General features: G+C 38.7%; 1 long non-coding RNA gene across 1 annotated transcript in view; it reads left to right on the top strand.

Moving 5' to 3' along the window:
• Window positions 1-11,425, top strand: part of LOC125964436 (uncharacterized) — a 79,327-nt gene extending 67,902 nt beyond the window's left edge. Inside the window, exon 2 of the long non-coding RNA XR_007477420.1 lies at window positions 11,103-11,425. This is a non-coding gene — a long non-coding RNA (uncharacterized LOC125964436). The remainder of the gene's footprint in view (window positions 1-11,102) is intronic.
• Window positions 11,426-12,959: the final 1,534 nt, after the last annotated feature.

Genomic DNA, 12,959 nt, shown 5'->3' with positions numbered 1-12,959 from the left:
TGCAATACAGTTGTGTTTGCCCTTGAGAAGGTATAGAGCTGTCAATTTGGCCAGCTGAGATTTACATACTTTGAAACAATTAAAGAACCATAAAATACAGTTCATAATCAAGGGCCAGATTGTGTGGTATGGCTCAGCTAGTTATGAGGAATCAGGGAAGGAATATGATGAAGCACAATTAAAAAAGGCTTTATAAAGGGCTGGGTCTTGAGTTAGCCCAAGGTTATCAGAGGAAGGAAGTCATATTTAGGGTGTGAAATAAGAACTTGAGAAAAGACTGAGAAACAAAAGTAGTATTTTCAGAGAGCAGTTAAAGAGGCAACACAGCATTCATATTGACTTTTTTGTTCATGCATTATTTTATTCTCATTTTGATAAACTACTGCATATTTAAACTCTGCTAAGCACAGAGAATATAAGATCTTTATCCTTATCATGTGAAGATGAACAGTTTACTTTTAGCTGGGGTGGGACTTCTGTATATTGAGAATGGGATAGTATTTATGATAGAGAATAATGGTAGAAAGATTCACTGTAGGGATGAGGAATAGTGAATATAAATGAAAATATAAAAGGTGTCTAATGAAAGAAACCTGGGAGATGAAACTGGAAAGTTATTTTGCTCCAGATTGTGGAGAGTCACAAATGCTATGACTTGAGATCATAATGTATATTGAGAAACATAATGAAGGCAAAGGATTGAGAACTTCAGTTGAAATAATTTAAAAATAATCCTTTGGGGTATGGAGATAACTACAAGAACCATATAAAAGCAACATTTTTAAAGATTAAACTGGAGAGTATAAGTGCAGGAATGAAAAAAGGAATAAAGTGAGGCCAGGGAAAATGTATAGAAGACTTCAGGAAGAGCTGGGACTAATGTCATGGCAAAAGGACTAAAGTTAAAAAGTTTAAGAAGAGAAGCCTTTAGGATTAATAATAATAATAGTGTTTTTTTAGTGATTGGACATAGATTAGGAAGGATTGGATTGACTAAAATACTATTCCCAAGCTTAGGCCTAACATTTGTCCAACTTTATATGTGGACAAAAATAGGGAGGTTAAAAGAAGTCTTTCTAGAAGCAAAACACTGAGTCCAATCTTATACATCAACGGCCCATGTACTTAGGGCAAGATTCTATCCCATGTGTCAAAATTTGTCTATAAGTGTAATTAATTGCCTTACAAAATTTACATTTCATACTTGAATTGAGTTTTCCACTTTCTAAATCTCATGTTTCACCACGTTACAATGTAATCTAAAAATAAAAAAATGAATATAGGGTGACATTCTTTATTATTTATTTTTTTTAAAGCTCTGAATTATAGTGAGTCAAATCCGCAGAGAGGCTTAAATGGGATACCTGAGAGAATCTGCAGAAGTGGTCACAGTTAGAATATGCAGAAGTAGTCTCAGGAGAGAATAAAGACCTTGACGGATGATCCAACAGTTTGTACAAGGTCTGATAGAAACAGCTATTATAGAAGCTAGGATTGTGATTCCTGACAGTAAATCCAGGTGACTACTGACAAGTCCAGATGAGGAAACTGAGTTGAAGCTATGGATTAAACCCAGTTTACAAAGAATAAAATAAGGAATAAGGTGAGCAACATTATCAACTTGCTTCAGAAAAACTGGACAGGAAGTCCTAAATGGATCAAAAACAAAGCAGGAATTTTAAGCATTCTGAGATTATCTGAAAAATAAAGGCTGGGGCCACACTCAATTTCATATGGTCTAAAGCCTAGAAAGCAAGCACTGTGGACCAGAATGGGCTGTTCTCTCCTCTTTCACAGCCAAGACCCACAGGAGCTCCTGGAAGTGTAAGTAGAAAGTAAAAACAAGTGGAAGTAGCATTGATTCTTTGATTTAATGAAGAATATTCAAGGTTCCCACATTAGGGGGGAGAAAAAGCATAGAACCAAGAAGGTCCTGAGAATCATTCCAGATCAAACAGTGACCAAGACAAGTGAACTTAGAGCTAAAGTCTATGTAGCTCAGTCACACAGAAGCTTCAGTGTAGACAGAGGTATGGTTTGTGGTGCCCAGGTCTCTGCCAGAAATGCCAGTCTGTGGATACACGTTAAGACTTAAGAGAACTCTTCTCTGGAAATGTGTCTGTTTCTTTATATTTATTTCTTGACTTGGGGCTTTGTTTTGTTTTCCTTCTACTTTTCTAGTAAACTTCCCCTTGAAAACTTTCCCCCTTGCGATTAGAAAGCTGGAGGTGAAGGCGAGGTGCCATCTCAGCTGGAGAACATTCACTCTCCTTCTTTTCCTTCCCTAGCAGCTAATGAGGCTGAGGCTGAAACAGACAGAGAGGTGAAACCCCTGGAGGAGAGAAAAGACAGCTGTGATCACTGGTTCTTTCCTGCCCGGGGTGTTCCCTCACTGTAAGGCTACAGCCCCTTTTAAACATATAAACATTTACATATATATATTTACAAATATGCAAAAAATAGTGAACTCATCAGTGGCTACTAAACAGTTTCTTAGTCTTTAACAGAAAACAATTACTGCTTTTTAATTTAAAAGTACAAATAAACTGTACCTAGAATGGTCTAAGATATTACATATAAACTACATATAAATGATAATGCTAGAATAATGTGCTCTAACAGTACACTTTGCCTTTAACAAATTGCATTCCAACATATCTACTTCCAACTTTATATTGTGTTGAGAAGGAACAAACCTCACTGGGCACTTTACAGCCCAAAGTAAGAAAAAATACTGAAAATAGTATTGTTTCTTTCCTTCACCTGTTGTGCAGTATTGGTATGTGTCTTCATCCAGATCGGAAGTATCTAGATTTCAGTGTTAATGCAGGGATAACAGGTAAAGTTAATTCTACATGCTGGTTGGATTGGATTTTACTCTCTCCAATTGAGCCAACTTCCCACTGATCTCAACAGGAGTGTTGCCTGAGAGAAGGTGGTAAAATTAAGCCTCATCGTTTATAAAGTACCTTGGACTATTTTTTTTTTTTTAATAGATTTGTGTTCTATTCTAGACTGCTGTGACTCTTCCATGCATTAAACTGTCATTGACTTTGGAGATAATGCAGGGCATGGAAAAGATGGAGAAAATCCGAAGTAAATTGAGGATCTAGCCAATATCATTATGTATGAAGAGGCAAATGCTAATACCTTTTTTAAAAAGAAAAAGTCTAATGCATGTCTTGACTATTTGCTCCACTGAGAAACTGCATATTGAGAAATCAATTTTGTAGCTTTCCATGAGCTGAGGTTTATGGAATGGGACAGGGACAAGCTGATATCACCAGATTTATTTTGCGTATAACCTTTTCAATCTTACAAATAAGAAATGCAACACTGAAAGTAGTCATTACTCAGTAAAGACTTTCTATTGCTTAGAGAACTAGTCAATAAACATGATATTCTTTTTTATTTTTTTGCGGTATGCGGGCCTCTCACTGTTTTGGCCTCTCCCATTGCGGAGCACAGGCTCCGGACGCCCAGGCTCAGCAGCATGGCTCACGGGCCTAGCCGCTCCGCAGCATGTGGGATCTTCCCGGACCGGGGCACGAACCCGTGTCCCCTGCATCGGCAGGCGGACTCTCAACCACTGCGCCACCAGGGAAGCCCGTATAAATATGATATTCTTTCTGAGCCAAGATAGTATTACTAAAGCCCCTTGAGATTCCTGCTGCCCACACAACCTTTTGGCTCAGCTTCTTAAAGTGATCACAAACGGTCTAATAATGAAAATTAGGCTATATATCAATACAATCAATAAAAACATCACATTATTTTTTATGCCATTCCCTTGCTGGAGAAGGGAACAAAAGTGTAACTCTTAGGGTGGAATAAAGTGGTAAAAGAGTTCAAGGAATGATGTGAGAATATGTCATCTGAAAATGAAATTAGGGTCCTTGTTGGTGTCAGTAAGGGAAATGGGATTTTTATGATACCACTTATATCCTTCTCAAGAAGGAACATCACAAAAACACCAAAGGGCTTGAGAATTATGAAGGATGGCTCTGCTGTTCAGAAACTGGATAGAATCCCATAAAAGGTATATATAACTAATAAACATGACCCTTCTCTGGGAATTTTAAATCTAATGTAAGAGCTGGACAAACTTCAGTGAACTACATGTCATATGGGATATTTTCATGGGTTTTGGCATATGGAGATATAATTAGAGCTAAGCCCAACTACACACAGACATATGCAGTGAAATTGCTATAATTTCTGAAGAAATTGTTATTAACTGGGAAGTTTTGTGAAGGCCTTGAGTTCTGGATAGAGTTTTAAATGAAATGAAACATGGTCCACAGCAAAGAAAACATGTCAGACTAGACATTTCAAAGGTCAAAGTCAAGAATGATAAATTTAGATTGGGAGGCCAGCTAATAGATTTGAAGATGAAAACCAAAAGAGGTAAGAAGAAGGAGAAATGAATAGAGGGCCTGCCTCGAAGCACAACTAGGCTAACAAATCACAAAGAATAGGTACTTAAACACTTGTCAAATAAATTAATATTAACTATACATTATATTCTATTATCTTAGTAAAAATGGTTTCCATTTACTGGGTCCCTACCATTTCCCAGGCAGTGTGTTAATTGTTTTACATGCATTATCTTTTTTGACCCTTTGAACATTGTGAAATAATATTATCCTTATTTACAGATGAGCAAAACTGCAGGCAAGGAAATTGAGCAACTTTCCCATGGCATTTTGATTTGATAAAAGAGACAATTAAGAAACTCAATGCTGTTTTAGGGGGAAGGTGGCGGAAGAGTAAGACACGGAGATCACCTTCCTCTCCACAGATACATCAGAAATACATCTACACGTGGAACAACTACAGAACACCTACTGAACGCTGGCAGAAGACCTCAGACCTCCCAAAAGGCAAGAAACTCCCCACGTACCTGCGTAGGGCAAAAGAAAAAAGAATAAACAGAGACAAAAGGATAGGGATGGGACCTGCACCAGTGGGACGGAGCTGTGAAGGAGGAAACGTTTCCACACAATAGGAAGCCCCTTCGCGGGCAGAGACTGCAGGTGGCGGACATGGGGAGCTTCAGAGCCAAGGAGGAGAGCGCAGTAACAGGGGTGCGGAGGGCAAAGCGGAGAGATTCCCGCACAGAGGATCGGTGCCAACCTGCACTCACTAGCCCGAGAGGCTTGTCTGCTCACCCGCTGGTGCAGGCGGAGGCTGGGAGCTGAGGCTTGGGCTTCGGTAGGAGCGCAGGGAGAGGACTGGGGTTGGCGGCGTGAACACAGCCTGCAGGGGGTTAGTGCACCACAGCTAGCCAGGAGGGAGTCTGGGGAAAAGTCTGGACCTGCGGAAGATGCAAGAGACTTTTTCTTGCCTCTTTGTTTCCTGGTGCGCGAGGAGAGGGGATTAAGAGTGCTGCTTAAAGGAGCTCCAGAGACAGGCACGAGCCGTGGCTAGCAGTGCGGACCCCAGAGATGGGCATGAGACGCTAAGGCTGCTGCTGCCGCCACCAAGAAGGCTGTGTGTGAGCACAGGACACTATCCACCTCCCTTCCGGGGAGCCTGTGCAGCCCGCCACTGCCAGGGTCCCGGGATCCAGAGACAACTCCCCTGGGAGAACGCACGGCACGCCTCAGGCTGGTGCAACGTCATGCTGGCCTCTGCCGCCACAGGCTAGCCCCACATCTGTATCCCTCCCTACCCCCAGCCTAAGTGAGCCAGAGCCCCCGAATCAGCGGATCCTTTAACCCCTTCCTGTCTGAGCGAAGAACAGACGCCCTCCGGCGACCTACACGCAGAGGTGGGGCCAAATTCAAAGCTGAGCTCCTGGAGCTGTGCAAACAAAGAGGAGAAAGGGAAATGTCTCCCAGCAGCCTCAGGAGAAGCAGAGTAAATCTCCACAATCAACTTGATGTACCCTGCATCTGTGGAATACATGAATAGACAACGAATCATCCCAAATTGAGGAGGTGGACTTTGAGAGCAAGATTTATTATTTTTTCCCCTTTTCTTCTTTTTGTGAGTGTGTATGTGTATGCTTCCGTGAGACATTTTGTCTGTATAGCTTTGCTTTCACCATTTCTCCTAGGGTTCTATCCGTCCATTTTTTTGTTTTTTTTTTACTTAAAAATTTTTTTTTCTTAATATTTATTTTAATAACTTTATTTTATCTTATTTTATTTTATTTTATTTTAACCTCTTTCTTTCTTTCTACTTTTTCTCCTTTTTATTCTGAGCCGTGTGGATGAAAGCCAGGAGTCAGTGCTGTGCCTCTGAGGTGGGAGAGCCAACTTCAGGACACTGGTCCACAAGAGACCTCCCAGCTCCACGTAATATCAAACGACAAAAATCTCCCAGGGATCTCCATCTCAACACCACACACCCAGCTTCACTTAACGACCAGCAAGCTACAGTGCTGGACAACCTATGCCAAACAACTAGCCAGACTGGAACACAACCCCAACCATTAACAGAGAGGCTGCCTAAAATCACAAGCCCACAGACACCCCAAAACACTCCACCAGACGTGGACCTGCACAGCAGAAAGACAAGATACAGCCTCATCCACCAGAACACAGGCACTAGTCCCCTCCACCAGGAAGCCTACACAGCCCACTGAACCAACTTTAGCCACTGGGGACAGAAACCAAAAACAACGGGAACTACAAACTTGCAGCCTGCAAAAAGGAGACCCCAAACACAGTAAGATAAGCAAAATGAGAAGACAGAAAAACACACAGCAGATGAAGGAGCAAGATAAAAACCCACCAGACCCAACAAATGAAGAGGAAATAGGCAGTCTACCTGAAAAAGAATTCAGAATAATGATAGTAAAGATGATCCAAAATCTTGGAAATAGAATAGATAAAATACAAGAAACATTTAACAGGGACCTAGAAGAACTAAAGATGAAACAAGCAACGATGAACAACACAATAAATGAAATTAAAAATACTCTAGAAGGGATCAATAGTAGAATAACTGAGGCAGAAGAACGGATAAGTGACCTGGAAGATAAAATAGTGGAAATAACTACTGCAGAGCAGAATAAAGAAAAAAAGAATGAAAAGAACTGGGGACAGTCTCAGAGACCACTGGGACAACATTTAACGCACTGACATTCGAATCATAGGGATCCCAGAAGAAGAAGAGAAAAATAAAGGGACTGAGAAAATATTTGAAGACATTATAGTTGAAAACTTCCCTAATATGGGAAAGGAAATAGTTAATCAAGTCCAGGAAGCACAGAGAGTCCCATACAGAGAGTCCAAGGAGAAACACGCCAAGTCACATATTAATCAAACTATCAAAAATTAAATACAAAGAAAACATATTAAAAGCAGCAAGGGGAAAACAACAAATAACACACAAGGGAATCCCCATAAGGTTAACAGCTGATCTTTCAGCAGAAACTCTGCAAGCCAGAAGGGAGTGGCAGGACATATTTAAAGTGATGAAGGAGAAAAACCTGCAACCAAGATTACTCTACCCAGCAAGGATCTCATTCAGATTTGATGGAGAAATTAAAACCTTTACAGACAAGCAAAAGCTGAGACAGTTCAGCACCACCAAACCAGCTTTACAACAACTGCTAAAGGAACTTCTCTAGGCAAGAAACACAAGAGAAGGAAAGATCTACAATAACAAACCCAAAACAATTAAGAAAATGGGAATAGGAACATACATATCGATAATTACCTTAAATGTAAAAGGAATAAAGGCTCCCACCAAAAGACACAGACTGGCTGAATGGATACAAACACAAGACCCATATATGTGCTATCTACAAGAGACCCACTTCAGACCTAGAGACACATACAGACTGAAAGTAAGGGGATGGAAAAAAATATTCCATGCAAATGAAAACCAAAAGAAAGCTGGGGTAGCAATTCTCATATCAGACAAAATAGACTTTAAAATAAAGACTATTAGAAGAGACAAAGAAGGACACTACATAATGATCAAGGGATCGATCCAAGAAGAAGATATAACAATTGTAAATATTTATGCACCCAACATAGGAGCACCTCAGTACATAAGGCAAATACGAACAGCCATAAAAGGAGAAATCGACAGTAACACATTCATAGTAGGGGACGTTAACACTCCACTTTCACCAATGGACAGATCATCCAAAATGAAAATAAATAAGGAAACACAAGCTTTAAATGATACATTAAACTAGATAGACTTAATTGATATTTATAGGACATTCCATCCAAAAACAACAGAATACACATTTTTCTCAAGTGCTCATGCAACATTCTCCAGGATAGATCATACCTTGGGTCACAAATCAAGCCTTGATAAATGTAAGAAAATTGAAATTGTATCAATTATCTTTTCCGACCACAACGCTATGAGACTAGATATCAATTACAGGAAAAGATCTGTAAAAATTACAAACACATGGAGGCTAAACAATACACTACTTAATAACGAAGTGATCACTGAAGAAAACAAATAATAAAAAAAATATCTAGAAACAAATGACAATGGAGACACGAAGACCCAAAACCTATGGGATGCAGCAAAAGCAGTTCTAAGAGGGAAGTTTATAGCAATACAATCCTACCTTAAGAAACAGGAAACATCTCGAATAAACAACCTAACCTTGCACCTAATGCAATTAGAGAAAGAAGAAAAAAAAACCAAAGTTAGCAGAAGGAAAGAAATCATAAAGATCAGATCAGAAATAAATGAAAAAGAAATGAAGGAAATGATAGCAAAGATCAATAAAACTAAAAGCTGGTTCTTTGAGAAGATAAACAAAATTGATAAACCATTAGCCAGACTCATCAAGAAAAAAAGGGAGAAGACTCAAATCAATAGAATTAGAAATGAAAAAGGAGAAGTAACAACTGACACTGCAGAAATACAAAAGATCATGAGAGATTACTACAAGCAACTCTATGCCAATAAAATGGACAACCTGGAAGAAACGGACAAATTCTTAGAAATGCACAACCTGCCAAGAGTCAATCAGGAAGAAATAGAAAATATGAACAGACGAATCACAAGAACTGAAATTGAAACTGTGATTAAAAATCTTCCAACAAACAAGAGCCCAGGATCAGATGGCTTCACAGGCGAATTCTATCAAACATTTAGAGAAGAGCTAACACCTATCCTTCTCAAACTCTTCCAAAATATAGCAGAGGGAAGAACACTCTGAAACTCATTCTACAAGGCCCCCATCACCCTGATACTAAAACCAGACAAGGATGTCACAAAGAAAGAAAACTACGGGCCAATATCACTGATGAACATAGATGAAAAGTCCTCAACAAAATACTAGCAAACAGAATCCAACAGCACATTAAGAGGATCATACACCATGATCAGGTGGGGTTTATTCCAGGAATGCAAGGATTCTTCAATATATGCAAATCAAGCAATGTGATACAGCATATCAACAAATTGAAGGAGAAAAAACATATGGTCATCTCAATAGATGCAGAGAAAGCTTTTGACAAAATTCAACACCCATTTATGATAAAAACCCTGCAGAAAGTAGGCATAGAGGGAACTTTCCTCAACATGATAAAGGCCATATATGACAAATCCACAGCCAACATCATCCTCAATGGTGAAAAACTGAAAGCATTTCCACTAAGATCAGGAACAAGACAAGGTTGCCCACTAGCACCACTCTTATTCAACATAGTTTTGGAAGTTTTAGACACAGAAATCAGAGAAGAAAAGGAAATAAAAGGAATCCAAATTGGAAAAGAAGAAGTAAGGCTGTCACTGTTTGCAGATGACATGATACTATACATAGAGAATCCTAAAGATTCTACCAGAAAACTACTAGAGCTAATCAATGAATTTGGTAAAGTAGCAGGATACAAAATTAATGCACAGAAATCTCTGGCATTCCTACACACTAATGATGAAAAATCTAAAAGTGAAATCAAGAAAACCCTCCCATTTACCACTGCAACAAAAAGAATAAAATATCTAGGAATAAACCTACATAAGGAGACAAAAGACCTGTATGCAGAAACTTATAAGACACTGATAAAAGGAATTAAAGATGATACATATAGATGGAGAGATATACCATGTTCTTGGGTTGGAAGAATCAACATTGTGAAAATGAATCTACTACCCAAAGCAATCTACAGATTTAATGCAATCCCTATGAAACTACCACTGGCATTTTTCACAGAACTAGAACAAAAAATTTCACAATTTGTATGGAAACACAAAAGATCCCGAATAGCCAAAGCAATCTTGAGAACGAAAAATGGAGCTGGAGGAATCAGGCTCCCTGACTTCAGACTATACTACAAAGCTACCGTAATCGAGACAGTATGGTAGTGGCACAAAAACAGAAATATAGATTAATGGAACAGGATAGAAAGCCCAGAGATGAACCCATGCACATATGGTCACCTTATCTTTGATAAAGGAGGGAGGAATGTACAGTGGAGAAAGGACAGCCTCTTCAATAAGTGGTGCTGGGAAATCTGGATAGGTGCATGTAAAAGTATGAGATTAGAACACTCCCTAACACCATACACAAAAATAAGCTCAAAATGGATTAAAGACCTAAATGTAAGGCCAGAAACTATCAAAATCTTAGAGGAAAACATAGGCAGAACACTCTATGACATACATCACAGCCAGATCCTTTTTGACCCACCTCCTAGAGCAATGGAAAGAAGAACAAATATAAACAAATGGGACCTAATGAAACTTCAAAGCTTTTGCACAGCAAAGGAAACCATAAACAAGACCGAAAGACAACCCTCAGAATGGGAGAAAATAATTGCAAATGAAGCAACTGACAAAGGATTAATCTCCAAATTATACAAGCAGCTTATGCAGCTCAATATCAAAAAAACAAACAACTCAATCCAAAAGTGGGCAGAAGACTTAAATAGACATTTCTCCAAAGATATACAGACTGTCAACAAACAGATGAAAGAATGCTCAACATCATTAATCATTAGAGAAATGCAAATCAAAACTACAATGAGATATCATCTCACACCAGTCAGAATGGCCATCATCAAAAAATCTAGAAACAGTAAATGCTGGAGAGGGTGTGGAGAAAAGGAAACCCTCTTGCACTGTTGGTGGGGATGTAAATTGATACAGCCACTGTGGAGAACAGTATGGAGGTTCCTTAAAAAACTACAAATAGAACTACCATACGACCTAGCAATCCCACTACTGGGCATATACCCTGAGAAAACCATAATTCAAAAGGAGTCATGTACCAAAATGTTCATTGCAGCTCTATTTACAATAGCCAGGACATGGAAGCAACCTAAGTGTCCATCATTGGATGAATGGATAAAGAAGATGTGGCACATATATACAATGGAATATTACTCAGCCATAAAAATAAACGAAATTGAGCTATTTGTAATGAGGTGGATAGACCTAGAGTCTGTCATACAGAGTGAAGTAAGTCAGAAAGAGAAAGACAAATATCGTATGCTAACACATATATATGGAATTTAAGAAAAGTTAAGGAAAAAAAAATGTCATGAAGAACCTAGGGGTAAGACAGGAATAAAGACACTACTAGAGAATGGACTTGAGGATATGGGTAGGGGGCAGGATAAGCTGTGACACAGCGAGAGAGAGGCATGGACATATATACACTACCAAACGTAAGGTAAATAGCTAGTGGGAAGCAGCCGCATAGCACAGGGAGATCAGCTCAATGCTTTGTGACCACCTGGACAGGTGGGATAGGGACGGTGGGAGGGAGGGAGACGCAAGAGGGAAGAGATATGGGAACATATGTATATATATATAACTGATTCACTTTGTTATAAAGCAGAAACTAACACACCATTGTAAAGCAATTATACTCCAATAAAGATGTAAAAAAAAAAAAACTCAATGCTATTACTAGAGAGTGACAACATTATAATGACTGTAAAGAAAGATGCTCTGTTGCTAACACTTGGGCTAGATTGGAGGAGAGAGAAGGGCTTCAGAAAAGAATCCTCTGGTAGCTCAAACATGAAGTTAGTATTGTGAACTGTTGCTGGGAAGGGGTGATCTGAACACTGTAGGGCAAAAATCAACAGAGGCCTTAAACCCTAGTATAAGCAACAGCTGAAGTTTATCATACTGGCCCTTAACATACAGAATATGCTGACACTGAAAACTTCATAGCAGAATAGTTCAAATCACCAGCTAAGAAGTCAGCTTACCTAGGCTTGTGTTGACCCTTCCAAGTGTAAACATTGAGCTCTACAGCAAGTTACTAAGATTCTCTTATTCTGAGTTTTCTAATAGCAAAATACTTGTTACCATTAATATCTGCTGTCCCATTGTAGTGTTGTAAAAATTAAATTAGCTCTTGCCTGTAAAATGAATAACATAAGGTCCGATTAACATAATATGTGTTCAATAAATGCTGCTATTATTGGCATATGCACCTCAAATTGTCTTTTCCTTTCTATATATAAAAACCTGGGAAAATACGCAATTCATTCTTCCCTCTCTAAATTCAGTCACTTTCAAATGTTTTCGTAGCTCACAATAAAAAAAGCCTTACACAGTCTTCACATGTGCAAGCATGCACACACACATTTCATGAAAATACCCTCACTGAATGTTATAAAAACTCTTTTTTTAATATTACATTCTCTTCTATTTCTTTCTTTTTTTAAAGATACTGGTTGTGACTCACTAAATTAACTTTATGACTCACTAAACAGTGTCAATCCACAATGTGAAAAACATTTCTAAATTTCTCCTTGGGTTAATCAAAATTATTACTGAATTGTGAATATATATCCCATTGTGTAGCATCACAAAGATTTGCTTTTATTGAACTGAGCTTAGGCATTATACTTTTGGATTATTTTGAGAGGCTTAATAAGAATCAGTCTCATGAAACTTAGAATTTTATGCATTGTAGGCATTTTTTGAGAGTCTGGTACAAAATCTCACACAACACCTCATTTACAAGAGCTCTTGTATGTCTAGTCCTTACTTGTGCTGTATTTAAAATG

Source organism: Orcinus orca, chromosome 5, assembly GCF_937001465.1.
Source record: "Orcinus orca chromosome 5, mOrcOrc1.1, whole genome shotgun sequence".
NCBI classification, from domain to species: Eukaryota; Metazoa; Chordata; class Mammalia; order Artiodactyla; family Delphinidae; genus Orcinus; species Orcinus orca.
The sequence above is the reverse complement of the archived record's forward strand: the minus strand, read 5'-3'. Positions and strand labels throughout refer to the sequence as shown.